The sequence below is a fragment of the Bemisia tabaci genome, chromosome 5, assembly GCF_918797505.1.
Source record: "Bemisia tabaci chromosome 5, PGI_BMITA_v3".
Classification (NCBI taxonomy): Eukaryota; Metazoa; Arthropoda; class Insecta; order Hemiptera; family Aleyrodidae; genus Bemisia; species Bemisia tabaci.
In genome coordinates, this window is record NC_092797.1 from 7079134 (window position 1) to 7106952 (window position 27819).

Sequence of the window (27819 nt, forward strand, 5' to 3'; positions counted from 1 at the left end):
TCTCTGGTTATTTCTTCAGATGTAAGTAATTCATAATTGTTATATCAAAATGAGTCTCGTAAACGCTCAAACAACGCGTAGTTCACCTCCCCCTTTCAAAGAAAGAGATAAAAAAATAAATATTTACAAGTAAATACTTAATGGAAACCAAGGATAAAGGAATGAAGAAAAAACAATGTTGCTACTTGCGGGAAAATGCGATTCGTTGGAAAAATACATGGTATACAATGAGCTGGTAATGCTATGGATAAACAATGTTTTGGTACAACAAACTACATTTCTCTAAAAAATTACTCTTTGGATTGACAATATAATTAATTTGTAAAATGGTCTAAACATGATTAAATGAGTGATAAAACACCAAAAAAATGTAAAATAAATAAGAAATTACACTTGGTCGACTTGGAAAAAAAAATTGAACAAAAAATGACTCTTTGAATTAGGTAACAAATAAAATGCACTAATTAGGCAAAATGTATAAAAGAAAATAGAGAGACATAAAAGAAATTGAAAATTGCACTTGGTCGACTTATTGGTCCTATAATAGGGCGTATCAGCAAGAGAAAAAATAAGAAGAAAACAGATTTATAAAACAAAAGAAACCTGGTTGACGTGAAGAGAAAACTTAAGTAAATGACAATTGCAACCTTTGAATCGACAAATTGATTGCATAAAAATATGAAAACATGATTGTAGTATATTAAAAAAAATTAAGAGGCATTACAGAAAATTGGAAATTGTAAATGGTTGACTCATTGGGCCTTTAAGAAGCATTATCAGTTTTCTGATAGGAAAGCTGGACAGAAGAGGGCAAATAACAGTCTGGAAAAGACCAAAGCTATCGCAGACTTCATACTTAGAAAATGATTTTCAAGAAAATCCCTACAAAAGCCCTAAAAACCAAAGAGAACTGGAAGATAAAGTTAGAAACATCGAATTTCTTCTAGATCAAAGAAAATGTTATTGAAATTACGATTAAAAAAGGAGAAAAAGATCCAAAAGAGTTCAAGAACGAAAAAACTTTTTTGACCAAAAATAAAAGAATCACAATTACCAGAAACTGAGTTAGTGATGCCAGGAAAAAGGATGTGTGTTGCAAGGAGGGGAAACAGAACCAATATCAAAAGTACGAGTTGAAGGATAAGGCAGGGCAAAGGTACTGGCTAAAAGGCCAGCTTATAGTGATCATATGAGATATGGATTTCGACGGCGTAAGTCGGCAATCACATAACTCGGTTTGCGACGTTGCAGACTTCTGGTCATATTTTATTTTTTAAAAGGAAACCTACTCAACGGCAATTCTTTAAAATTGCTGTGATTTTTCTTCTCTGTGCGGAGAAAATTCTGCAAAAATTTCAAGGAATGATGTCGATTTGTTCTCCTTTAAAAAAATAACATAGAGGCGGAGATTTTCAGACACTGCAAACGAGATATGTGATTGCCAACTCACACCGTCGATTTACAGTTTATGCTACTTGTATAACATAAAGAAATTTAATGTGGCACCTGTCCCGCCTCCAACAGCACCGCACCACCTCCAACCATCAATATCAGCTAACATCCTGTAAAGACAAAATTGCATTGATTGATTGACATTGAATACACAAACACAGATAAGAAGACAACAAACAATGAAAAAATGGTACCATCACACGAGGCCTGGATACATTTTAACATGTTGACTGTGAAATTCCCTGGCTATTATCTTAATTGAGCATTTCAGAACCTCTGCTCCCAATTTATTTTCTGGACAAAAAACAAATTAATGATGTTGCTAAAAATATTCACAGAATATTCTTCGCCAATGGCATCAAAATACTGATGAAAGAAATGGCGGCAACCGGGGCACAAACATAACATCAAATAATTTTAACATGTGATCATGTTTGATCATGTTAAGTTGCATCAGCATCTCATCAAAATTTAATTGATGTCACTAAAGAAATAAAAAAAAACGAATATATATTGATAAAAAGTATTTTAAAAAAGTTAGTAACAGATATTTTTAATCGAAAATAAAGTGCTTCTTCTGTAAAATAGGATTAGAGAGAGAGACTGAGCGATGGCTCGTTACATAAAATTAAGAGCTTTGTTTTAAGCTGTCAAACGCAAAAAGCACTACAAAAATCATGACAAAATCAGCAAAAATAACATCGAAATTCGGGAAAAATAACCGTGAAATCGGGGGAAAATATACGCGAAATTTTCCAATGTCTAAACATGACGATAAATAAGACTGGGAGATACTACTCTACTCTTTTACACCAACAACTGGAAGATCATCATAAAATGAATGGTAATCTTGTGGAATGACTGCCTTCAACTCTTGAAGGTGCTCATACTTCGATTGTGGAATTGGTAGTCGTTTAGAGTATAATCTAGGAGGGTCACACTTTAAGGCAATGGAATCAGGCTTCCGTGGGATTTCAAGATAAGGATCATCAAAGTTCAGTTTGTACATAATTTTGCCATTGGGGCAGTATTTAAGACATTTAAGGTCATTGACTATAGGGTCACCTTTTTTGGTAGGAGTTCGAATCAATTTAAAAGAAACTGTCTCCTTTCACTGATTTGCTCTGTGGTTTCGTCCTCACTCATGTCATCTACTACTTCCTCGTCACTATTTAGATTCTCTAAGTTTTCATCCATGTTATCATTAAGGAGCAAGAATTTTTTTTTTTGCCCATGCATGGACTTGCCATTCTTTTAAAGAAAGAGTGGAGCAAAAAAATGATTTGCAAACTTCTACCATTTCTCCATTGAGATCTAAAAAATAATGATAACGAGTTTTTCCTTTTGGAAACTCCGGGTTGCCTCTCTTTGGGTTTGTTCACATTGACCCAAAAATTTGTTTTGCCTCCCAAGGAAGGGCCCAGAAGTCTTCAAATATGACAGGCCTTGTGGTCTCTGTAAATAGGTCACAGTGCCTTCTTTGACTCGTCTTGCACATCTTGGATATGCACCTAGGCCCTAATTTTTTCTCACGTTGTTTGATTAATCGAGCTGGGCAACCTTTTTTCCTTTGCCTGCTAACATAACTGTCACCTAGCATTCTTTTGGACTTCTGTATATTCTTTTGCCAGATTTCAGGGCGTGGTTTTTTGCTTCGTGTTTTCGTTTCCCTTAGGTTGAAGAAATCATGCTCCAAGTTTTCTTTATTGCTCTCTGAGTTATCGAATAGGGTGGAAGAGAAAGAGTAGTTGACGAGACTAGTACATACTGCAAAAAATAAATAAATGTCAGTGTTACACTAGTATGAATGTGCACATTTTTAAAAAAGCCTTCAATTAATGGATGGGGCAGTTGCTCTAATCACAGAAGCGTTTTCTGATGGTATTAATATACAGATTAGCAGAAGTTGATGAAATCTGTCCAAATGCTAAATTTCTACATCCAATTTTAACAGAGATATCCCTTTTCAAGAAACATGGCGAAGAATGTCTTCCGCCATGGTAATGATCCACCCTCCGGGGAGGGTAGGGATCCATGTTTTCTTCCACCGTCATTCCAATAATCAGTGATACGCATATTTTCATTGCTTACTCCTCGCAAAACATAGATTTACGCCATGTTTTCTAATAAACGATACCTCCATTTAAAGAGCGACGTCAAAAACGACCGTTTTTTGGCACAATTTCGGCCAGCAGGGATTTTTCTGAAATCGGGCCCAAACGATACCTTATGATACCCTGAAACTCTGGTTAAAATTTTAGCTAGAGTATACGCACGGTTTTTGAGAAATGAGGGGGCAAAGTTGCCAAACTGCCATCATTCTGGACAGCATTTCTACGGCAAAAAGACGAGAAAAATGGATGAAAAAGTTACACCTTTAATGGGTCTCGGCTGTAAATGTTCTTATTGGGCCCCCAAGCATTTAACTGTGTTCAGTTTCAAAAATTTTTGTCGCACCGTGGTCCAAAATGAGGAGAAATCGTCGACAAATCAGGATTCTTTGTGAAATTTTCAAAAATGGAAATAAAATTGTCGGTCTGCTGCAGTTTTTATGACTAACAATGATCTTATCGGTCCTCAATGCATGAAATTGTGTTCAGCTTCATAAAATTACATCGCACAGTGGTCAAAAATGGGGAAATTAGTGAACAAATTAAGATCCTCTGTGAAAATTTTTAAAAATGAAGTGAAACTGTTAGTCCCATGTAGAGTTTAGATCCCGGAAAAATTGATGTATTTAATGTTTTAATTATTACTGCATGTCAGACCGTATTGTGTATAGAACGTTGTTATAGAATAGACTTTGTAGCATTATCACAATAAAATATGCAAACTTTCAGAAATTTAAAAAAAAAGAAGGAAAAATGGAGAGAAAAGATTAAAAAAAGATTTAAACAGTCCAAAAAAGAATTGAGAGACTTAGAGAAGAATTTTAGATTTAGGATCTAAACTCTACTGGGGACCAACAGTTTCACTTAATTTTTTAAGTTTTACAGAGGATCTTAATTTGTCCACTAATTCCCTCATTTTTGACCACTGTGCGATGTAAATTTGTGAAGCTGAACACAATTTCATGCATTGAGGACCGATAAGATCATTGTTAGCCATAAAAACTGCAGCAGACCGACAATTTTATTTCCATTTTTAAAAATTTCACAAAGAATCCTGATTTGTCGACGATTTCTCCTCATTTTGGACCACGGTGCGACCAAAATTTTTGAAACTGAACACAGTTAAATGCTTGGGGGCCCAATAAGAACATTTACAGCCGAGACCCATTAAAGGTGTAACTTTTTCGTCCATTTTTCCCGTCTTTTTGCTGTAGAAATGCTGTCCAGAATGATGGCAGTTTGGCAACTTTGCCCCCTCATTTCTCAAAAACCGTGCGTATACTCAAGCTAAAATTTTAACCAGAGTTTTAGGGTATCATAAGGTATCGTTTGGGCCCGATTTCAGAAAAATTCCCGCTGGCCCAAATTGTGCCATTCTTGGCGTCGCTCTTTATCGTAGAGACTGCAGCATTTGCACAAATCTGATTATTTTTTGCTAATTTATAAGCCTAAATCATCAAAACACAATTCTGAGACTAGCGCAAGTAACCAATTTGAAATTCAACTTCCTTGAAGCTAAGCAATAGGTAACTTACCACTGTTAGATGGCCTTAAAATATGTGGATGGCCTTGTTGAAGTGGTCTTTCCTTGGGCAAACCTAAATAAAAGACAGAAACAGAGACCATTAAGTACTTATTACTGACAAAATATTCTACTGATGAGAGTCATCTCAAAATAGTCTGGAAAACAGGAAACACTGTGCAACAAAAAAAAATGACAAAAATGTCTCCCGTACGAGATAAAGTGATCCTTATGTATTTTGAGGCGCTGAATCCGAATATGACCTCCGTTTTTTCCCATCACCCTCCAGTTTTCCGGAAAAGTCGATTTTACCCGGAAAAATGGCCATTTTTGGCATTTTTGGTGTTTTTGCGACTATTACCCCCTGCAGAATGTAGGTAAAATTTTTCTCCGGTACGAAAAACGGCTAATCCGATGTATTTTGAGCCGCTGAGTCCGAAAATGACCTCCGTTTTTTCCCATCACCCTCCAGTTTTTCGGAAAAGCGACTTTTCCCCCGGAAAATGAGCAAATTTGAAGTATATTTGTCATGCATGCAATTTATTTGTATAAATTTTTCTGGACTCGTGGTACAGTCATTCTTATGTATTTTAAGCCGCTGAATCCGAATATGACCTCGGTTTTTTTTCCATCACCCCCCAATTTTCCGGCAAAGTCGATTTTTCCGAGCCTAAATTTGTGAATAAGCTTTCCCGGACTCAAAGAGGATCAAAAATATATTTTAAACGTGTCCGCGACGTGCGATACATCGATTCTTATGTATTTTGACTCGCTGAACCCGAATATGATCTTGGATTTTTCCGATCACCCACGATTTTCCCGGAAAATCGATTTTCTTTGGAAAACTACCTTTTTCGGTGTTTTTTGGACGATTTTCCTGTTGTGAGGAGTCTAAGAAATTTTCTGAGATCCTCTCTAGGTCTCTTCTGCTATATTAAGAGCAGCTGAATCCAAATTTGACCTCTATTCATCTCTGACAACCCCCCGTTTTCTAGAAAGTCCGATTTTTCAGGGAAAAAAGCTTTTCCGAACCGTCCCCACCTCCAGGGAAATTTGAAAATTTTTCCGCACGTGTGATACATCGATTCTTATGTAATTTGAGCTGGAAAACCCGAATATGACCTCAGAAATTCGTTATCACCCACCATTTTTACGTAAAACTCGATTTTCTGGGAAAATTTCGGAAATATACCAAAAAACACGTTCTCCAAGAAAAATCTACTTTTCCGACAAAATGGAGGGTGATGGGAAAAATTTGAGGTCATATTCTGATTTAGCATCTGAAACTACATAGGAATCTCCCCTTCACGGATCCAGGATAATTATTTAAATAAAGAATTGCATGCCAGACTAAAATAAGTCAATTTCACTCAGTCTCCCGGCAAAAAGTGTCTTTTTTACAAAACTGAGGGCTCATAGAAAAAAATAGAGGTCATTTCCGTACTCAGGGACTCACAATACCTGATGTACAATCTAATTTGTAGCTAAGAACAATCTTACGCACATTCCACAAGGAGCAACAGTCGCAGAAACACCGTAAATGGTCAAAAATACCCATTTTTCCCAAAAGATCGAGTTTTTCGTAAAAATGGTGGGTGATAACGAATTTCTGAGGTCATATTCGGGTTTTCCAGCTCAAATTACATAAGAATCGATGTATCACACGTGCGGAAAAATTTTCAAATTTCCCTGGAGGTGGGGACGGTTCGGAAAAGCTTTTTTCCCTGAAAAATCGGACTTTCTAGAAAACGGGGGGTTGTCAGAGATGAATAGAGGTCAAATTTGGATTCAGCTGCTCTTAATATAGCAGAAGAGACCTAGAGAGGATCTCAGAAAATTTCTTAGACTCCTCACAACAGGAAAATCGTCCAAAAAACACCGAAAAAGGTAGTTTTCCAAAGAAAATCGATTTTCCGGGAAAATCGTGGGTGATCGGAAAAATCCAAGATCATATTCGGGTTCAGCGAGTCAAAATACATAAGAATCGATGTATCGCACGTCGCGGACACGTTTAAAATATATTTTTGATCCTCTTTGAGTCCGGGAAAGCTTATTCACAAATTTAGGCTCGGAAAAATCGACTTTGCCGGAAAATTGGGGGGTGATGGAAAAAAACCGAGGTCATATTCGGATTCAGCGGCTTAAAATACATAAGAATGACTGTACCACGAGTCCAGAAAAATTTATACAAATAAATTGCATGCATGACAAATATACTTCAAATTTGCTCATTTTCCGGGGGAAAAGTCGCTTTTCCGAAAAACTGGAGGGTGATGGGAAAAAACGGAGGTCATTTTCGGACTCAGCGGCTCAAAATACATCGGATTAGCCGTTTCTCGTACCGGAGAAAAATTTTACCTACATTCTGCAGGGGGTAATAGTCGCAAAAACACCAAAAATGCCCAAAAATGGCCATTTTTCCGGGTAAAATCGACTTTTCCGGAAAACTGGAGGGTGATGGGAAAAAACGGAGGTCATATTCGGATTCAGCGCCTCAAAATACATAAGGATCACTTTATCTCGTACGGGAGACATTTTTGTCATTTTTTTTTGTTGCACAGTGAAATCAATGGTAAGACAGTAAGACTCTAAAGACCATTTCTCTCTGATTTAAAAAAATAATAATAATAATAAAAAAATTAGCTACCTAATACTTCTGAAAGAGATTTCTGCGGAATATTTTTAATTGAACCAAAAAATCAGAGGAATTTTGCGAAACAGGTATTGTACTTTTTCTTCACTGAGGTTAAATGTAACAAGATAAAGTTACAAACCAATATACAGAGATTTCTACTTAATGTTCAAATTCATTTTCCAAAATTTTGCAGGAAAATTTCAAAACATATATTTGATGAAATGAAACATAAACAATATTCACCCTCATTCCTACCTCACCTACCCATTTGTGAGAAAAAGAACAATTACATAGTAATTTTCGTTTGTTTCACAGACTAACCGCCGGGTCATTCCACGCCAAATCAGACCAGTGATTTGACCTGACCCCTTCAGAATTGCATGAAATTTGGCACACTCTTTCTGTTCACTGAGCTGAGTTGAAAAACGTAAATTTTAATTTTTTTGGATGCCCCGTTCAACTTTTATTGAGCTTCCAAAGTTCGGGCAAATTGACAGATGTAGCACCTTTAAGAGGCTGTAACTTCAGAACGGTTGATCCGAGCCGAGCCGTTGTGGTATCAATGAAAAGCCCCTTGAATGCACTTTTTATCCATGTATAACACAATTTGACATAACTTCAAATTTTTTTGTTAAAAAATTGTAAAGTCGAAAATTGAAATATCTCAAAAAGGGGTAAATTAAATCGCACGAAATTTTGACTGAAGGTCGGTCATACCGCGAGGAATCCGGATGCAAAAATTCAGAGTGGAGACTTGATGGAGTCAAAAGTTATGAGCCAAAAAAGTTCGTTTTTCTCAGGTGCAAAAGCGCGACGCGTGATTCAAGCGGCTCCCGGCCGCGGCGTTCCGAGAATATTCCGGGCAGCCGGCGAGCGCCGCGTATATGCTGTGGCGGACTTCCCGACCCGGGCGAACGAGTTCCAGGAACGCCGCGGCTGGGAGCCGCTTGCGTCAACAGCCGAGCTTTCGCACCGCGAAAAACGAACGTTTTTTGCTCATAACTTTTGACTCCATCAAGTCTCCACTCTGAATTTTTGCATCCGGATTCCTCGCGGTATGACCGACCTTCAGTCAAAATTTCGTGCGATTTAATTTACCCCTTTTTGAGATATTTCAATTTTCGACTTTACAATTTTTTAACAAAAAAATTTGAAGTTATGTCAAATTGTGTTATACATGGATAAAAAGTGCATTCAAGGGGCTTTTCATTGATACCACAACGGCTCGGCTCGGATCAACCGTTCTGAAGTTACAGCCTCTTAAAGGTGCTACATCTGTCAATTTGCCCGAACTTTGGAAGCTCAATAAAAGTTGAACGGGGCATCCCAAAAAAATTAAAATTTACGTTTTTCAACTCAGCTCAGTGAACAGAAAGAGTGTGCCAAATTTCATGCAATTCTGAGGGGGTCAGGTCAAAAAGTGCCAATTTTTGGTCTGATTTGACATGGAATGACCCCGCCATTAATAAGCTTTATTACAGAACAAATAATTTAAGCACTGAAAAGAAAAATCACATGGATGCTGATTTAAAGACTTTTCTTTTAATAGTTACAGCATGAGATGAAAATAATTTGCTTTCAAAATAAGTGCCCTTTTTTTTCAAAAATTTGAATGTGAGATCAAGTGTACCATTAAATGCTACTCTCTGACAGGAAATAATAAGCAGCTGGATTCTAACAATCTACATTTTAGTAATGAAAATATGTTGGAACACAAAACTCTTTGCAATTTTATATTCTCCATTATGAGGAGTAGCAGAGGGCGTAAATATATAGCAAACTCACATTGAATTTCATCGATGTAGGAAAAATAGTTTTTAGGAAAAATAATAAGTCTTCAAATCATAATTCAACTTGAAAAAGTGTATTTAAATTTTCCTTCATAAAGATTAAGGGTGGCTAAATTACTATAAAATAATATGCTCAGGGAAGCAAGCTGCAATTGAGCATTGAATCCCTTAGCCTCTTTGATTACTGTACACGTCTCTCTTCTTAATCATATGTTTAAATAGCGGCTCTCCCTTCAGCCCAAAGCAATCTATTCTCAAGTGTAAGAACTGGCTTGATGTGCCCTGACCACAAAGTGCGGTTTGCCACTTCCATCCTCTTAGCTTTGTTGTCTCTCTTGTGGTCCCGTTATGTATTTCTATTTCTTTGCTTCTATTTTTAATACAATTTGCTCCCTAACAATCTTTTGTCAATAATATTTAGAAAACATAAAACAAACATGGGTATAATTGTCTCCTTTCTCCGGAAAATTATGGTGCAAGTAAAGCTTTCCTTGCATACTCAGACTGCACGTAGCTGCTTTATCTAGATCTCTTTCGTATCAAAGTGGACTGTTGGTATTTTTTTAAAAGTTTCCCAAAAAATTGATATCAGCAGGCCTCGTTGCAACCATAAAAAAATTAAATAAAAAATAATTTAATGAGGGAAGGTACTCACACTGACGCTGGTTTTCTTCAGCACTCTCTCCAGATAAATGTAATTGAAAATCAGAGTCATCTCCTTCTCCCTCTGCAATGTCTCCTTGGAACAGATCTGAATCACATCAAAGTGCAAGTGTATTACATTTTATTCAATTTCAGGCAGTAATAATTACTGAAGTTCCATTCTTCACTTTCAAAAAGTATGAACAGTATTGTTACTTTTCATAAGAAATAAGATTGTCAAATTTCATGAGAGATTTGAAATGTATGAAAGATACAATTCGACACTTGATTCTCTATCATAGCTGACAATGAGGAATTTATCGAGAAAACTTTTACCTTAATGCTTTCAACAGAAGTCAGACCTTCACTGTCATAAGTGTACAAGAAAAAGAGGGAAAAAAAAAGATTAAAATTGATAATCATGAGTGTAAATTGTAATTTTTCAATTCAGTTAATTTTACCATCAACCTTTTGTCTTGCAAGAAAATTGAGAGGTCTTTGGAAAACACGGAAGGAACTTAGAGTGACTTAAATGCAGGAGGAAAAAAAAAGATGTTAAAGCATTTGATATGTTTGAGTGCAGGTTGCATGCTCAGTCCTTCATAATATTATTTCCTCATCCAATGACGACGACCAGGACGCAGTTTTATCAGTCAACCGCTCAAGAATAGAGCACATATAAAACAGCAATGAATGGACTGCATTTTGCAATTTGGAAGTATAAGTTCTGGCTCTTCTGGGAAAACACTTATGTGCATAGGGAAACTAATAGCACATACGTTGTTTTTAAACCGGGCTAGAATTTATAGTTCCAAATTGTAAAATGAAGTCTAAATATAAAAGATTTAATAAGAGAATAAAAACAATAACAGCCATAAAAACATTCAATTATCTAGAGTTAACTTTGTGCCCATCTTTTGGGCGATCGTCCTGGTGATGTTTTTCCTAAAATTTGTCTGTTCATACCAATTTTTGCTAATCCTTTTTATCCATTCGGTCAACGTGCTCTGACTGCATCTTCCTCCTTATGCTGCTTTGATTTGCAACATTTTGCTTGTCATTAGTATCGATGATGGACTTGCTAGTCTACCAATCCAAAAATGTAACACCCAATATTTTCCTTTAAACTTTCGTCTTAATTGAGCAAAATTGTTGATAGGTTAACTTTGTCTCAGCTCTAGTCTCTGCCGCAAATGTAAAAACTGCTATAAAGAGGGTCTGGCAGGCTCTGACTCTACTTTTTGGGACTATGTACTTATCGTGCCACATCATTTTGTTGGGATGTCAGGCAAATCTTATCACTTTGTTTACCTGGTCTTCCACTTTTGATCTCAAGTCCAGTAGTTCTTTGTCAGCAATGTCAAGATAAGTTTTATACTTTTGGAATATTTCACAGCCTCATGAAATTTCAAAAATTTGAGACTTGACTTTTTTCAATAACATCACTCGGTAAATTTTACAGCAGATAATAGAACTATAAATATTTTTGGACAGAAGAATCCATTTAATTTTGTATTTCCTGTGTTTTTCGAGAAAAATGGACCAGTATTTGATCACAGGCAGTAGCTTTTTTGGAAAAGAATCTCAGTGATTTTTTCACTCTGTATGAAGACAATTCTGAGAGATTCTCAAGCAATAATGTTGATTTGTTCTTCTTGCATAATTATTTGCATAAGTACTCCCGACGTGAGAGGAAATGAATAAATAAAAACTTACGTGTGTCTACTTCTATAAGAAATTCCTCCAGTACACATGAAGGCACTGAAAGGTAATCAAAGGATGAAGGGTTTCCATGACCCGAGCCTAAATTAAGAAAAGAGAAAAGATTAGATACTTCTACGGTCAAATTGTCCGCCAGTAAAAAAGGTCCTTTTAAAATAATGTGAGGATGGACAGCCAGAAAAATAGTAAACTGAAGAAGACCTGTATTGTAGGTAGGATTGATTGTAGGTAGGTAGTTTTTTCCAATGATGGTCCACAAGTTTTGTGATTTTTCCGCTCTGTATAAAGAAAATTCTGTGGGCTTCTCAAGCAATAATGTTGATTTGTCCTGCTTCAAAAATGAAAATGGAGGCAAAGATTTTGAAACACCACAATTGAGATATGTTGTTCAGGAGTTTCTCCATCGATATCCCCCAAGTAGCATTTTTCAATTTAAAAGTTGCAAAAAGTTGAAACAATGTTGGTATTAATTGCAACAAAGTTGCAACCTTCGTTCAACTTTTGGTTGATAAGTGCCGATTTTCGTCGATCTGATCGGAAGACAAAGTTGCAACCTGCTGAGATTGCAAAATTGCTGCACCAAAGTTGTTTAAAATCTAAAGATGGGCAACCAGCAATTCTTTGAAGCTAAAACATGTTTCAACTTAATTGCAACTAGTTCCAACCATGATAGCTCCTTCATGGGAGAGAGTAGGCAATCTACACATCAATCTGTTAGTTGCTAGAATCAAACGATTTTGTTGCAAGTTGTTGCAACCTCTACTACTTGGGCCCTTGTTAAATTCATCCCCCTACCCCCCCCCCCCCCCCCACAATTGAACTGATAATTGGCAAGAATGAAAATTGGAATGAATCACTTCTTATATTCATCATAAATTTGTAGAACTACAAACTTCCCAAATGAAACATGCTGAAGTAACATCTCTTTGGCCCTGGTATAACTTTGTAGGACTGTGCGAATATTCGCAATTCCGACTATTCGCGCCGCGAATATTCGGCGAATATTCGCTTCGTCTGCCTTGCGCACTATTCGCAAATTGCGAATAATCCTGCCGTCGCGAATAGTGAATTTTTGAACTGACATTTTCAAATATTCGCGCTGTCACGAGGAATGAATTTTCAAATATTCGCGCCATCAAAAATAACGAATTTCCGAGTGGCAATCGTGAAACGTTGCGAGGACCTGCGCAAGGCTTCCGCTTCCACCCAAGACATCGCGAACGGCGGATCTCCTTTGGTCTTTACCGACTTTGCCGAGTTTACGAACAGCGAGCGCGATTGCGATGGGGGAATAAGCAAAGAGCCCAAATTAAGGATTGAAAGACAGGGAAATTTCTGAAATTGAAAAAAAAAAGTTCATAAACACATTTTTATTTACAGCGAAAAAAATAAAATACTAAAATGTGTCTAGTGATCCTTCGATACTAGCTTGACTGCCCGCGCAGTTACCTTCAAATTCTGGAAATGCATATGTAACTGCAGGGACAGTCAAGCCAGCATCCAGGGATCTTCGAACAAATTCTTAACAGCCTAGGCTACTATCATGGCATTTCATTGTTTTCTGAGCAGGCGTATGAGCAAATGGAAAATTCTTAAAAATTAGTCACATTTTTTCTGTCGACTTTTGTAATATTCGCGAATTTTCACACTTAAAAAAGTCATTTCCAATTATTCGTTTCACTATTCGTAGCTGTGAATAATTGACTTAAATTATTCGTTATTCGCTTCGCTATTCGCGAATAGTTGCCGAAATTATTCGCTATTCGCTTCGTTCGGAAAATTCACTATTTGCACAGCCCTATAACTTTGTTAAGTTTTAAGACATTTTTTCAATCTTCAATGTGAATATGCAAAAGTACTTCTGAAATGGAGGGTAATGAATAAAAACTTACAAGTGTCTACTTCTGGGAGAAATTCCTCTGCTGTACATGGTAAAAGGTTATCAAAAGACGAATCACTTCATGTAGGGCTTCCATAACCTGAGCCTAAATTAAGAAAAGAGAAAAGATTAGATACTTCTATGGTCAAATTGTCCGCCAGTAAAAAAGGTCCTTTTAAAATAATGTGAGGATGGACAGCCAGAAAAATAGTAAACTGAGGAAGACCAACAATGATTGTAGGTAGGTAGTTTTTTCCAATGATGGTCCACAAGTTTCGTGATTTTTCCGCTCTGTATAAAGAAAATTCTGTGGGCTTCTCAAGCAATAATGTTGATTTGTCTTGCTTCAAAAATGAAAATGGAGGCAAAGATTTTGAAACACCACAATTGAGATAATGTCGTTCAGGAGTTTCTCCGTCGATATCTCTTGTTATTCATCCCCCCCCCCCCCCAATTCAGCTGATAATTGGCAAGAATGAAAATTGGAATGAATCACTTCCTACATTCATCATAAATTTGTAGAACTACGAACTTTCCAAATGAAACATGCTGAAGTAACATCTCTTTGGCCCTGGTATAACTTTGTTAAGTTTTAAGACATTTTTTCAATCTTCAATGTGAATTTGCAAAAGTACTTCTGAAACGGAAGGTAATGAATAAAAACTTACAAGTGTCTACTTCTGGGAGAAATTCCTCGGCTGCACATGGTAAACGGTTATCAAAAGACGAATCGCTTCGTGTAGGGCTTCCATGACTTGAGCCTAAATTCAGAAAAGAGAAAAGATTAGACACTTTTACTGTCAAATTGTCTAGAGATACAAAGGTCCTTTTAAAATAGTGTGAGGATGAACAGCCAGAAAAATGACAAACTGAGCAAGACCCACAATGATCAAATAAGACTGCGAGGGCACTTGTGAAGAAATCTCTCTGAAGTTTTGAGCAAAAATATTGACAAGTTTACTAATATGGTAGAATAAAAAGTACAGGTAAGTAACTCAGCCCTTATTGAGGAAGTACTACTAGTTCCATCAAAAATATTTCTATGGTTATTTTCCAAAATGAGAAACTTAAGTATCAGAGGGAATGTTGTGGCACTATCAGTATACGTGTCTGTGAACCATCGACACTTGCACAAAGGCACAGACCAACATTCATAAGTCTCATATTCCAGTTCAGTATTTTTAAAAGTGAACTGTTGCATTCCTTAATCTACACTGACTCTTCATCATACTACAAGGAGTCAATCCTCATACTATTACTAAGCAATTTGTTACATTCAACTTTCCCAAAAATTAGAGCAATAGGAAAATTAAGAAACATTGCTTGTTACCTAGGTGTTACTAATTTGGCACCAATCATTGACTAATATTTTCCTCAAAATGCAATACACTACTTTTAGGGCTATCTCATTGTACGTTAAGAGAAAATTTAAACTTTATTTAGCACGGAGTTGTGTAGAAATTCTGCATTCAGATGATATCCTTGTTGAGTCATTCTGAATAAGATTGGCTTACCTGTGACAAAATGAAACAGACTTTCACAAGATTCTTCAACGGGATGATAATTAAATCTAAATCAGCACAAGACAAGAAAACATAGCCCTCTTTTAACCATGAGATATAATATTGCAATTCATTGTCTTGTCATGCTCGCATCAACTTTCAATGATTGACCCGCAGTTGGAAGACTCCTGAATTGCTGACAAACTGTGAGTGACAAAGTATATCATTCTATGTGAACCTTTGGTCTGATTTTGGTTTCTTTATTTGGGTAGGTACTTAAGGACCAAGGCATTTGAAACTGGATTAATTGTTCAACATACCTGTGAGTAGCAGCCAAAACTTCTTATTTTTTGTCTGCCTCCTGCTGCGACGGACCATCGCGAAAGCAAAGCGAAGCGAAAATAAAAGAAAAACGAGGACAAACAGCTACATTAAAACAAGGAACACAGTCACGAAATAAAGATACATTAAATAACCACAGCACTCCGCAAATTTGAACTTATCACCTTATCAGTATCAGTCGAAACCAGCGACAACGAAACAGACGAAGGGAATGTTGTCAAAACAATAATAATGTTGTTGTTGTTAGGAGGACTCCGTGGAGAGTGCGCGTTGTATGAAATGTGGCGCGGCGGCACGAGTTATGTGTTATTGGAATTAACGCCGAGTTATGTGTTTTGAGTTCTACGTTTTAGGTGACTTCCAGATTTTTTTCGACTGAAATATTATGATAGCAGGTAAAGGGCATCTACTACACTTCATTTCTGCAGCTAACTCAAAACCGCCAAAAATCGAGTTATGTGATTGCCAACTTTCACCAGTCGAAATGTGTACACCACTAATTGACGAATCAAAGGTGGAAGAGACCATGGTGTAAGCTACCACAGTGGATGACATTACACGCTGTGTTTTTCAAAGGGCAATATCTCCATTAATACTGGATGGAAGAACTAAGCATCTGGACATTTTTTACTTATTACTTTTAGCTAATCTATAAGCTTAAACCATCAAAATGCACTTCTGTGACCAGCGCAACTGACCCATTACAAAGGATTCACCTCAATTAGTAATTTTAAATGATGCAATATAAAAAGTCAGCGTCACTGACTCATTGTTAAGAGTCTGGGTAATACTTCTGGTAACAAGTCTTCGTTGAAGGCACCAAAATCCATACTTCGAATTAGCAGGCTTTTGGCGAATACAGGTCAATAGACTGCCACATCAGTAAATTTACCCACGTCTGGTGTGTTGATAATAATAGGCAGGAAAAATCTCAGTGTTTAATATGACCGCAGCACATGATGATCTTCAAATACAAGATTTGATTAATTTCTGAAGCAGTCAAACTACATGGAGGTCTTACCAGCGAATACTCCAGCTGCAGATTTCGCTGCAGTAGTTGTTGATCCTTGCTCTTTTTCCAGCTGGCATCCTAGATACTCCCTGAAATAAAACAAAAATAAAAAATCAACGACATACTTAATTAAGAAAATTTTACTTCTTAGGTTTGTGCGACAGGTGTAATCCTAGACTCGAGTAGCAAAATATTTATATTCGCATGCAATAATCGTTTACCATTAACATGGATCTACTGAGAAACTAATACAGTGCCCTCTGTAGTGGATCTCAAGGGACCCGAAGATTCATCTGGTACAGAGAGACACCTACTGGACAGAGAGGGTAATACATGTGTTTAATACAGGAAAAGGCGGGTGAATTTATCCTTTGCGGAGTTTTCTGTTACAAAGAAAGAGAATTGCAGAAGATTGGGCAAAAAAGAAAAAGGAAAATAGTTGACATGATTAGCAGGTTCTATACCCCACAATTAGCTTATATCTCTTTTGTTAAGGTGTATAATAGTTTAGTTAAAGACAAACCAATATTTAACTAAACTCATTTTTCATAACAGAAAAATTATTATTTAATTGTTACATTATCTTTGATTGAGCTAGAAATTAAAATAAATGCTGAAGTGCTAAGAACTTTGTTAAATATAATTTTATATTTCCTTACCCTCATCTCTAATACTTAAAACGGGTTAGACAGTTTTTCATTAAGTGCATTATGACATGCTCAGTATCCATGCAGCTTTGTAGTAATCACCTGTATGTGTCACTCATGATTCAAAATGAAAGAAAAAATAGAGAATATGAGGAGCCAAAATGATTAAAAGACTGGTCAACATTAAACGTTGGCTTGCTCGGCATTAAACAACGGGTTTCCTAAATATTGCAGAAATGTATTCAACAAGTTTCATAATAAAACCACATGGAAGAATAGAATACTTGATTTCTTGTTGATGGAGTGAATTTTCCGGGTTAAGGGTTTAAAGTTCTGCACTCAAAGAACACAGAGATGTTCCTTCAAAGACAAAACTAATGATTGGCTTTAGTCGTTGAGACAATACGTCCACCACAAATATGAAGTATTTTCTCAAATAGGTACTGGGATCACTATGAATTAATCATTTCCCGAAGCATCACCATCACTCTCCAGATCACTAAAATGTTGGTAAAGGCCGCTCACAGGTCTTATAAAGAGGAGTGAGAAAAGAGAGAAACGCCTCGATTTGAATAGATAAGGGAAGAGCATGAAGTTTTCAGTGAAAGGCGCGTATTTGAAACTTTGATTTTAGATTGAAAAAGAATTGAAACACAGTTGTCAAGTTGTTTCAACACACTATCCTCTTGCTGAGGTTTTCAAAATAACATTGAACTGAAACAAATTGCTTCGAAGGTTTATAAAATGTTTTATTTTTTCAACACCTAAAGTAGTTAGCCAATTGGTAGAGGGGTGACGACTGTCACAGTTCTAGTGCAGAATCCATTTGCTGTATGTGAAGTTATAACTCTGACCAATCTATCTAATCCTGGGTGACACTTAGCAATTTCTACTACTTACCAGTAGATAGGTGGTAAAAATCTGTCATTTACTGTCACTTCTGTCATAAGTCAAAATTAAATGTAATATGACAATATTTCCGGAAAATTGATCAAAATGTAAAGTTGAGAACTTTTTTGAGAGAGAAAAAATAGCCAGATGTTATGGTACTAAAAATCAGATACAAACATTTTTTAGGGAAACTACTTAGAATAAACCTCGATTTTGAATAAATTTCTGGTTTTGTTTAGTTATGGTAACATTGGAATACTACTGTATCATCATGAATTGTTTAAAAATTTCGGAATGATAACGGAATTTCGGAGCGTTGATAAGATTTGGGAACTTCCAACTCAAAACCTTGTCCGCCTCAAAACCAACTAAGTTGTCATTCATCAAACAGTTAGAATGTCAGCGCATGTAAATCAAAACTTCTCAGAAGAATTGTTTTTAAATCTTGATTTAATTTAAAAATTGTCAATTGTTACTTACTGTTTGCCTCGCTGATAGTGACGGCCGTATTCACCAACATCAAAGGATGCAATGCTGAGCACCAAAGCATCCTCAGAAGTATCAAGTAAATAGACCAGACAGCGAAGAAGCTCATAGTTGTGCTCATTCAAACGTGCTGCATTTTCTCCCCAGAACTGAGCAGACCGGTGGACTGGAGACCACTCTAGTCGCCCACATTTTACTTCAGTGGCATCAAAAGAACTATAAGTAAAAATGAAAAAAATTATTTCAAATTACAGTATTTACTTTCTTGATAATAAATACCACACTCACTACAGACAATGGTCTTCCAAAAATAAACCGTGAATTATCACTCTTTTAGGTGGAGAAAATGTCATTAAGAGACTTTGTACTTCAATTTAATGATATATGAGCTACTCTACTGTACTAAGGAGAAACATCGTATGAATATTCGAGAGTTGCCAAACTTCCTCAGATTAAATGTTCATATTTGAGAAGATTTATGAATATTATCTCTTAAAATTTGCAGCTAACTAAGGTCCGATTGTGGATTAAATTCTCTGAAAAATTGGAGAAAAAATATTCACATATTTCTTTGTATTCTATTAAAGGAGCTTTGGCAATGGCTGATGGCTCATACAGCATTCTTCTTTAACACGGAAGTATTTTTTGCCTCCATTCTTAACAGATGATAACTTCAGAATAACCTGTTGAACATTTTACAATGCAAGTTGGTTGATCTAAATCATGTTTCAACAGATTATTCACCAATTTCATGAATCATCATTAGGCAAAAAGTAATTAATGATTCCCAAAATGACTTTTACTCTTTGGGAGGATGAAGAGTGCAGCGTCTCTAAAAATGTTGTCTAGGCCTAGCTTTACTGACCGTTGTTATACACATGGGTTACCAAACCGGACTTTTTTGAACCCACATTTAAAATACATAAATTTTACAGGCTATACTACAGTTGTTAATTTTTTCGGAGGTGCTTCACCACAGGAATACACTTCTCCCCACCCATAGTTCTCCTGCAAGATGTGGTGTATGCAACCACTGGGGAGAAAGACCAGTAAATACACCCACTCACTTGTAGAATGCCGAGTACTTTAGTGGGAGAGAAAATAGAGTTACCACATACCTTAAATCTTGAACGGATGCCTGCAATTTTTTGTTGAGAAACTGAATATCTTCTACAATGTCTTCATCATCGAATTTGCGTTCTCTGTACCATTGCGATACAATGTTCGTTTGCAATGTTCGACTCTTCTGGTTTTATGATTAAGTTCTAAAAAGCGAATAAAACAAGAAAAAAAAGAAATTATTAATCATCTCTGAACAGGAAAACACACTTTAAAGTTGTTTAGGGATTATTGTTTGTTCTTTGAAAAACAATGAGTTGACACTTTAGGTTTTTGAAAATTTTTTATTGGGGGAAGGAGGGGGGGGGGGGCGGTTGTTCATCTTTCACCAAGTTGAGGGGTATCTCAAAAGTCATGTCACCAACCTTCGCAAATAAAGCCAGCGAATGTGGATTATGGGAGCTTGAAAATCACTTCATTGGCTTTGAAATACTAATTGGTTGAGCTCTTTAGGTCAGAAACTTTCTGATTTATGGCAATTTTTAGGTAACATGTTCGATTTAGCGGAGGTTGACCGTATACAGAAATTTTCTGTTACTTGTAACATCTGGAGGTAGAGTTTCCCAGTTTATTGATTATACTTTCCTGGATACCTTGTAAGAAAAAATAAGAGAGTCAATCAAAACACTGCATGAGACCGACCGATCATTTGCAATAACATACTAATGTAAAAATTTCCTGACTATATGATTACAATCGCTGTGAGACCAATCCAGAATCATCCTATTATGGAATGACCCCAACTAACCCTAACTTGGCTAATTCCATCCAATTGACAGGCGATTCCGTTTTGAAAGGGGTAGGAGGAGAGACAGAAAGCACAAGAGCAAAACTCGAATCAACGAGCTCTTTCCCTCTTGTTTTTACTTCCTCAAATTCTTAACATTTGAGAGGCGAGGGAAAGAAATACAGATTACTTTCCACCTTACATTGACACAAACAATCCATATCTGAACTTCTGCCGATTTTCACAAAGAGGTATATGCATTTCCCATAAGAATTGGACCCAGAACGGAATCTTGTCATACCCTCACCTTTTGTGAAGGAAGGTTACAGAAGTTAAAAATGGCGGAGTTTTTGATCCAGCCTCCCGGGGAGAGGGGGTTAAAGAAAAATCAACTTATGAGCATAACTTTTGAACGGTTGCAGATATCGAATCGTTGCAGAATCGGTTTTAATGGCAATCAGGAGTTGCAGAGCGCTATACTGCCGTGCAACGCAAAAACGCCATTTTACATTTTTTGGAAACAATATATTATAGCAGAAAAACTTGTATACCTTGGGAAAATGTTTTCACAAAATTCTGTCGCAAATACTATCTAGAACTTAACCTGAAAATTTGCGGTGCATGGGGGAATTTTTACTTCATAAAGTGTTAAGTTCCAAAAAACGAGGAAAAATCTTGATGGATTTAAGGCTTTCTTGCTTAGCACGGTAGTATAGTACAGGCGTGATATAGATATACTTGTTCAAACTATTTGTAAATTAACCAAGGATGATGTCAGTGTTACAACCAAGATTTTGAAATTTTTTGCTTCCATTAAGTTAAGAATCTAAATTTTTTTATTTTCACTCACCCTTTATGTTTTCTGTAAAAACATTAAAAGCCTGTGATGCTGAATGACTCTAATTAAATTAACTAATTAACTATCTGCAATCACTTTTAAAATATGATCAATCAGGCATCAATGCTTTGAATGCACCCTGTGCGCAAGTGTGTAGGGCCGGCATAAAAGAATGGATGGGTATAAAAACCAACTTACCCTGAATACAGCCAAGATGATGCGGGTAACTTTTTCTGTCACAAAGTCACTGAGAATATCTCCTAGGATTGGAATGACGCCTAATCTGTGAAATTTAAGAGCAACCAGAATTATGTTAGAGTGAAGGAAAAAAATAGAGGTAGATTCATTTTCTTTTTGTCTGCTCTTACTACGCATGAACTTTTCTCTCAACCAGACTACACACTCAAATCATTTCTTTATTAATCCCTTAATATTGGACTGACAGAGAACATTTTCCTCATTGTATACAGCCTTGGAAAGTTCTAAACTTAGTAACAATGCCATGTAGACAGCAATTTGTTTAATGCATTGAAATTATACTAATTAGTAACATATTAAACATTCATCCATATTCTAGGGAAGGGTTTCTGATTCTTAATGAACCGCTTCCGCCTTTGAACTTGTTCTTTTTCAACTGGTCTTCTAACCTGATATTTGAGTTGGAGGTACCATTAGGGTGCGGCTTATTTCCGTCATGGAGGAAAATCGACGAGGTCCGAGTGGCAATCGGTTCTATCTATGAAAATAATGGGCTGTATAAATTTGAGCCAATTTGAAGCTTTTATAGATAATGCTCAAAGAGATCAAAACTACGAGCAAAATTACATTGGTTTGAGTGGGCGGAAAAACGCCTGATCTGGGAAAATGCGTTTTTTGGATCTAAAATGCATTTGAATGAAGAAAACCTGACCAGCTCTTAGAGAGGCATCCAGGGGCCCCTTCGAAACGAGAAAATCACACTTTTGACCCAAGGGTGAGGGTAGGGGGGATCACTCGAGTGCAAGATAAAAAGTATACACCAATTTCGTTCTGGGCTTGAGAAATAGTATGGGAGGCTAAATTGTAAAGGGCCAAATATAGTTCTCAAGGGCTAAAACAACCATTATACATTATTTCTCATCAAGTTGTGAGATACATTTGCCTCTCCAACTTTGGAACACTTATTTTAAGTTCGATCTGAAAGTCTCAAAATCGATCACGTAGCTATGGGCGCGGCACCTCAAAACCAGCTACGCCATGACCCTGCTGTCCCCACTCGTGTTTCAAAAGTGTGATTTTCTCGTTTCGAATAAGCCCCTGGATGCCTCTCTAAGAGCTGAACAGGTTGTCTTCATTTCAGCGCATTTTAGATCCAAAAATGTATTTTCGCAGATCAGGCGTTTTTCTGCCCATTCAAACCAATGTAATTTTGCCCCTTAGTTTTAATCCCTTTGAGCATCATCTAAAAAAGCTTCAAATTGGCTCAAATTTTATACGCCTATTATTTTCATAGATAGAACCGATTGCCACCCAGACCTCGTCGATTTACCTACATGACAGAAATAAGCCGCACCCTAAGGTACCATGAGCATACTAGAATTCAGGAAATTTAAAACATTCATGGCATGATAAGGCTATCTGACTTGATATTTCAACAATTTAAAAACAGAATTCCTCTTCAACAGACAATTAACACTCTTAGACTTATTTGTTTATACTCACCTGTTCATTTTTTGAGCAAATTTAGGGTTGAAAGTCAGTAACCAAAGACAGAATATAAGTTGGTACTGAATTTGGAAATTTACTTGTCCAGAGGCAAGGACTTTCAACAATGTTGGGGGCTCTTCAACTTTGATGAAAGCCAAACGATATTTATCGTGACGAAGAACTACTTGCAAGCATCTCCCGACAAAAAGAAGTCCTCTCCTTTAAAAAAGATAACAAATTCAATGAAATCAGTAAACGCATCCTGAAGATGTCAGATCAAGATTGAACTGAGGCCCACAGTAAAGTTGATAGTAACTAGGGCATACTTAGACGAGGAAAGTGTGGATAAAGAAGTTTAAGAAAGGTTCTATCTGTTTCAGGAAGAAATTGGATTTTTTAATGCAAGTTCAAATTTTAGAAGGTGACTTTTTCAGCAGATTCACTCATTTATTTTCGTTTGAAGAGTTTACTTTGAAAGTCACACTTTTCCAGATCATCACATTTGAGGCTTTAGGTGAAAAACGGAGGAGTCAGAAAATAGCAGTTAGAGAAAACGAAGGATGAATAGTTTAAGACATGATTACTAGAGTACCTGTATAGCGAGAGTAAAGGACAGCTTGCTTCATGGAAGGCTTAAGGCCCAAAAGGGTAGCCGGCTCTTTGACACACAACATTTCACTGCCATTTTCAGATTACAATTCAAACCACGATGGCAAAGAATGTTCATAAATGTGCGTTCTTCGGCAAAAATTAGTAAATTTATGCAAAAACTATGTCAAATACGTTTAATGCAAACAACAGGTTGTGACAATTATAAAAATAAATCGTTCTGGATATATTTAATTCATAGGTTGGTTGCCCTTTTGGGCCATGACTATTTGTTATCCAGAACATCCATGAGGCCTGATGGATTTTCGGAGTTTCACAGCTTTCTATACTCTTGCTATACAGGTACTCTAATGATTACTAGCTATATACTGAAGGTTTTGAGATCATGGGTTTAACAAAAATGACAGATCAAACCCTCATTTAGAGGTTTGTACCATTGCATTTACTGAAAAACAATATTTGACATATTTAAAGTGAGATTTACAAAAGCGCTACGGACGTCGTTTTTCAAGAGAACTACAGGCTACCAAGGAAAGGGAACTAATAAAAGATTATTTTTTGTTAAAAAAAAAAAAAAGCACATTCATGTTGAAAAAGTTTATAAGCCACCTCAGTACATGCCTAGAAGTAAAGGAAAAAAATAGGAAGGGCCAGCTCCACTGAGTTCATCAATCGGGACATCATGAATCTTCAGCCTCACATTCACTTTCACCGTCGCTGCTTGTGAAAAGGGTCTCTTCCTCAGCTATAATGGGGTCGTGCATTGAAAAAAAACCTTAAAAGACCGCCAATTTTTAGCTATGTGGAGAATTTGTACAGAAATTTTGACAGATAACAGTCATGACCTAGATGCTTATTGTCACAGAATCGTAACCTTGCAACAAAAAAAATCCTGTGACTTGCTCAAATCTTGAAATACAGTCATGAAATTTGGTGCAGTAGTGCCTCATGGTATGCTGTATGGGAACATCAGTTTTCCAGAAGAACGACCTGCGCTCCCCCACACCATTTTTCGACCTAGCTCTTTATTTATTTTATGTTATATCGTAGGAAATTAGCAATCGCAGGAAATAAGCAATCACCAACAATCAGCATCAAGGGATGCAATTTTAAAAAGTGATGTCTTTTTTTTCTCTCTCTTTTCTCATCGAAAATTTTGCTAAAAAAGTAGAGACCGCCGGATCATGTGGCGAAGACAAGATGCTTTAGAACTTTTTGCAACTGCAGAAACAGAATTTTGAGGACAACAGATGCATTACTAAATTAATTAGAAGTAAAATATAGCAGAAGATCATTGATCCATTTAACTTACATTTAATTTTACTTGTCCATTCAACCAATTCAGGTAAAAGTGAAATCAGAGCTGTCAAGTAAATTGGCAGATGGGTTCCAACAGGCAATCTTGGCGATTATTCTGGCAGACATATTCACAATGAATCCATCAGATCCATTTAACACGTTCAAAAACTGACCGCAAACAGGTTCTCGCTTCTTAGCACAATACTCAGCAAATATTTCAACTCTTGACCTGTCCTCCTGGATTTTAAAATACAGAAAATGTTAATTATTAATTGTAATAGAGCACACTTCATATCAACTGAGAAAACCAGTTTTCTAATGCAATACTCAGAATTTGAAATTAATTTCTTGAGCCTGCAACAATTTAGGAGAGATCTTTGACAGGTTTTGAACTAAAATTTAAGAAAAAAAGAACAGAAAAAATATGAGCTGTTTGTCCTACAAAATTATTCCAGTTCTCATTGACTGACAAAATGATTTTACTTGATGAAAAATATTTATAACTCATACCTGCGACAAATCTATGGAGGCCAGTTTGGATAAATTGGTTGCTTTGAAGAGCAACTCATGCTCAGAGATATCCAGTGGCTCTGGCGCCATTTTGATATGTTTTTAAATCTGTAAAAAGGAGGAATCTACATTAGAAAGGGGAGCAACAAAATTCTTTGGGCTTCTTTTATTCAAGTACCTGCAATATGATGAACAGGTTTTTAATTGTTATAAAAGCAACCTTCCGAAAATAACACTACTCACTACGAGACTAACCAATTTTTTCCTGACTACTTTTACTTGTGTAAACAGTCTATAGCAGATCATTTAGCCAGTCGTAAAGTGCGGAGAGTGATACAGTAAGATTACCGCTGAAGTTGTCACCTCAAACAGGAGTTTAACTCCTCTCAAATAAAGTTTACAAAGATACAAAGTATATGGCAAAATGCTTTAGTTCTTGTTGAATTAATTTAAGGTCTCTACATACCCACTCTGATCAATTAAAAACAGAGAGCACACTGTGAACCGAGAATAAAGATTCATAAGTGTTGCATGAGTCAATACCAGAGAAGGTTGACGGTAGGGAGTAGACGAAATTGGTCAAATAACTTTATGCCTTCAAGAGGTAGGACAAACTTGTGTTAAACTATCAGAAGTAATACTGCTAACTTGAGGTAGAGGTGAGGTTCAAAATTTAGGATTGAAACAATGGAAATATAACATTGAACATAGGAGAGGAAGAATGGGGTAGCCTTGCTGGTCTCAGAATCGTGTTGTGACACTTTATTCTTGCAGATCAACTAAAAATGATAAGATCTGGCCAAACAGCAAATGTCTACGTTGAATATTAACCGAGGTATCTCGCCTTTAAAAACTCGATCTATGACGTCATCCATCGCGGTAGGACGTATCATGTTAAGCACTAGCGCAGTGGATGACGTCATAAATCAAGTTTTTCAAGGTGAGATATCTCGGTTAATATTCAAGGTACCTAAAGAGTTACTGTTGGGACGGATCTATTTATTTAGAGCTAATCTACCAGAACCAAGCATCAAAACATGATTCTGTTACCAACGCAACTGGCCCATTGAATGAAGAAAGAGAAACGATCAGGTGAAACAGTGGCTAACCTATCAATTCGCAGGAAGGTCTAGGTGAGCTTTCAACATGATGAAATTTGCCTCATTATCATATTATAACTACATGCAGACAAACTAACTCTTTCCTTCAGAGATTAAACGACATGAAAGTGAAAGAAGGAGAGACTTACAGGACATATGGGGAATGAGGAAGTTACAACTCTTGAGGAGGAAATTCAGGCGGGAAATACCTGGTAATGGAGTCCGAACTAGGATGATTGTTAGATGTAGCAACAGTATTCACAGTTCTTGCTATTTGCAGGGGATTGGGAAACAAAACCTGTAAAACACTCTTCACTGTGCTCAGAAGTTCCTTCTTTAAAGTTAGCTTCAGTCTCACACACAGAAATCAATCATTGAAACTCTTGTCAGCATGCCCAGGCCAAGGGGATCAAGGTCTTTCGAGTAGGGATGGACGAATATCGAATTCGATTTATTCGAAACTTTTCGAATGCGATTATTGCGAATATTTGAGAGTTCGAATCTTGCGATTGCAAATAGTTCGGATGGAATATTCGAATATTTTCGATTATTGCTTTGATTTTTGATGAACCGTGAGAGATAAAATGACACTTTTGACACTTTAGAATGTGATTATTCGGATATTTGAATGCGATTATTCGAATATTCGAATTTGCGATTCGAATACTTCGGAAGCGAATATTCGAATGTGATGCGATTATATCGGTGCCGATGATTCGAATATCTAAATATTCGACCATCCCTACTTCCGAGCGCAAAGCTCACACATTCCTCATCTTGTCCTGGCGTACCAACAGAGTTTCAAGAACCGGTTTGCATTCATTGATTGACAAGATAAGATAAGAGGAGATAAAGAGATACATCTTGGTCCATAGTAGAGTCTCCAAGACAAGTCCAGCAACAGACAAAAAGACATGTTCCATCACAGGAGTCTTATGACAATTCTGTTGTAATATAACACCGTAAGTTATGGAAACATCACTACGATCTAAAAGAGGAATCAGTAGTGTAAGCGTCCTTTATTTAGTTGAAATAGAGGCGATTGAAAGCAATACCAGAAAAAGGACTCCTACACTCATACCTATGAAGATCCACTCAGAACTTCGGTTTCTCCGCACTTCCCATGGCTTCTTCTTGATTTTCGTTGGCCGCGGGGTTAAATCTTCGTCTCGAATTGATGAAATACTTCTAAATGAGCAAAGAGGATGACAGTTTTAACGGCTAATTAATTAAATAAATTGAAATTAATTGAGCGATCTTGGGACCGGCCGGAGTTACGCCGTACGCGCGAAATTTCA

At 36.7% G+C, this 27819-nt stretch overlaps 1 pseudogene; it reads right to left on the reverse strand.

Moving 5' to 3' along the window:
* Positions 1 to 182: 182 nt before the first annotated feature.
* Positions 183 to 27819, reverse strand: LOC109042761 (V-type proton ATPase subunit H-like; annotated as a pseudogene).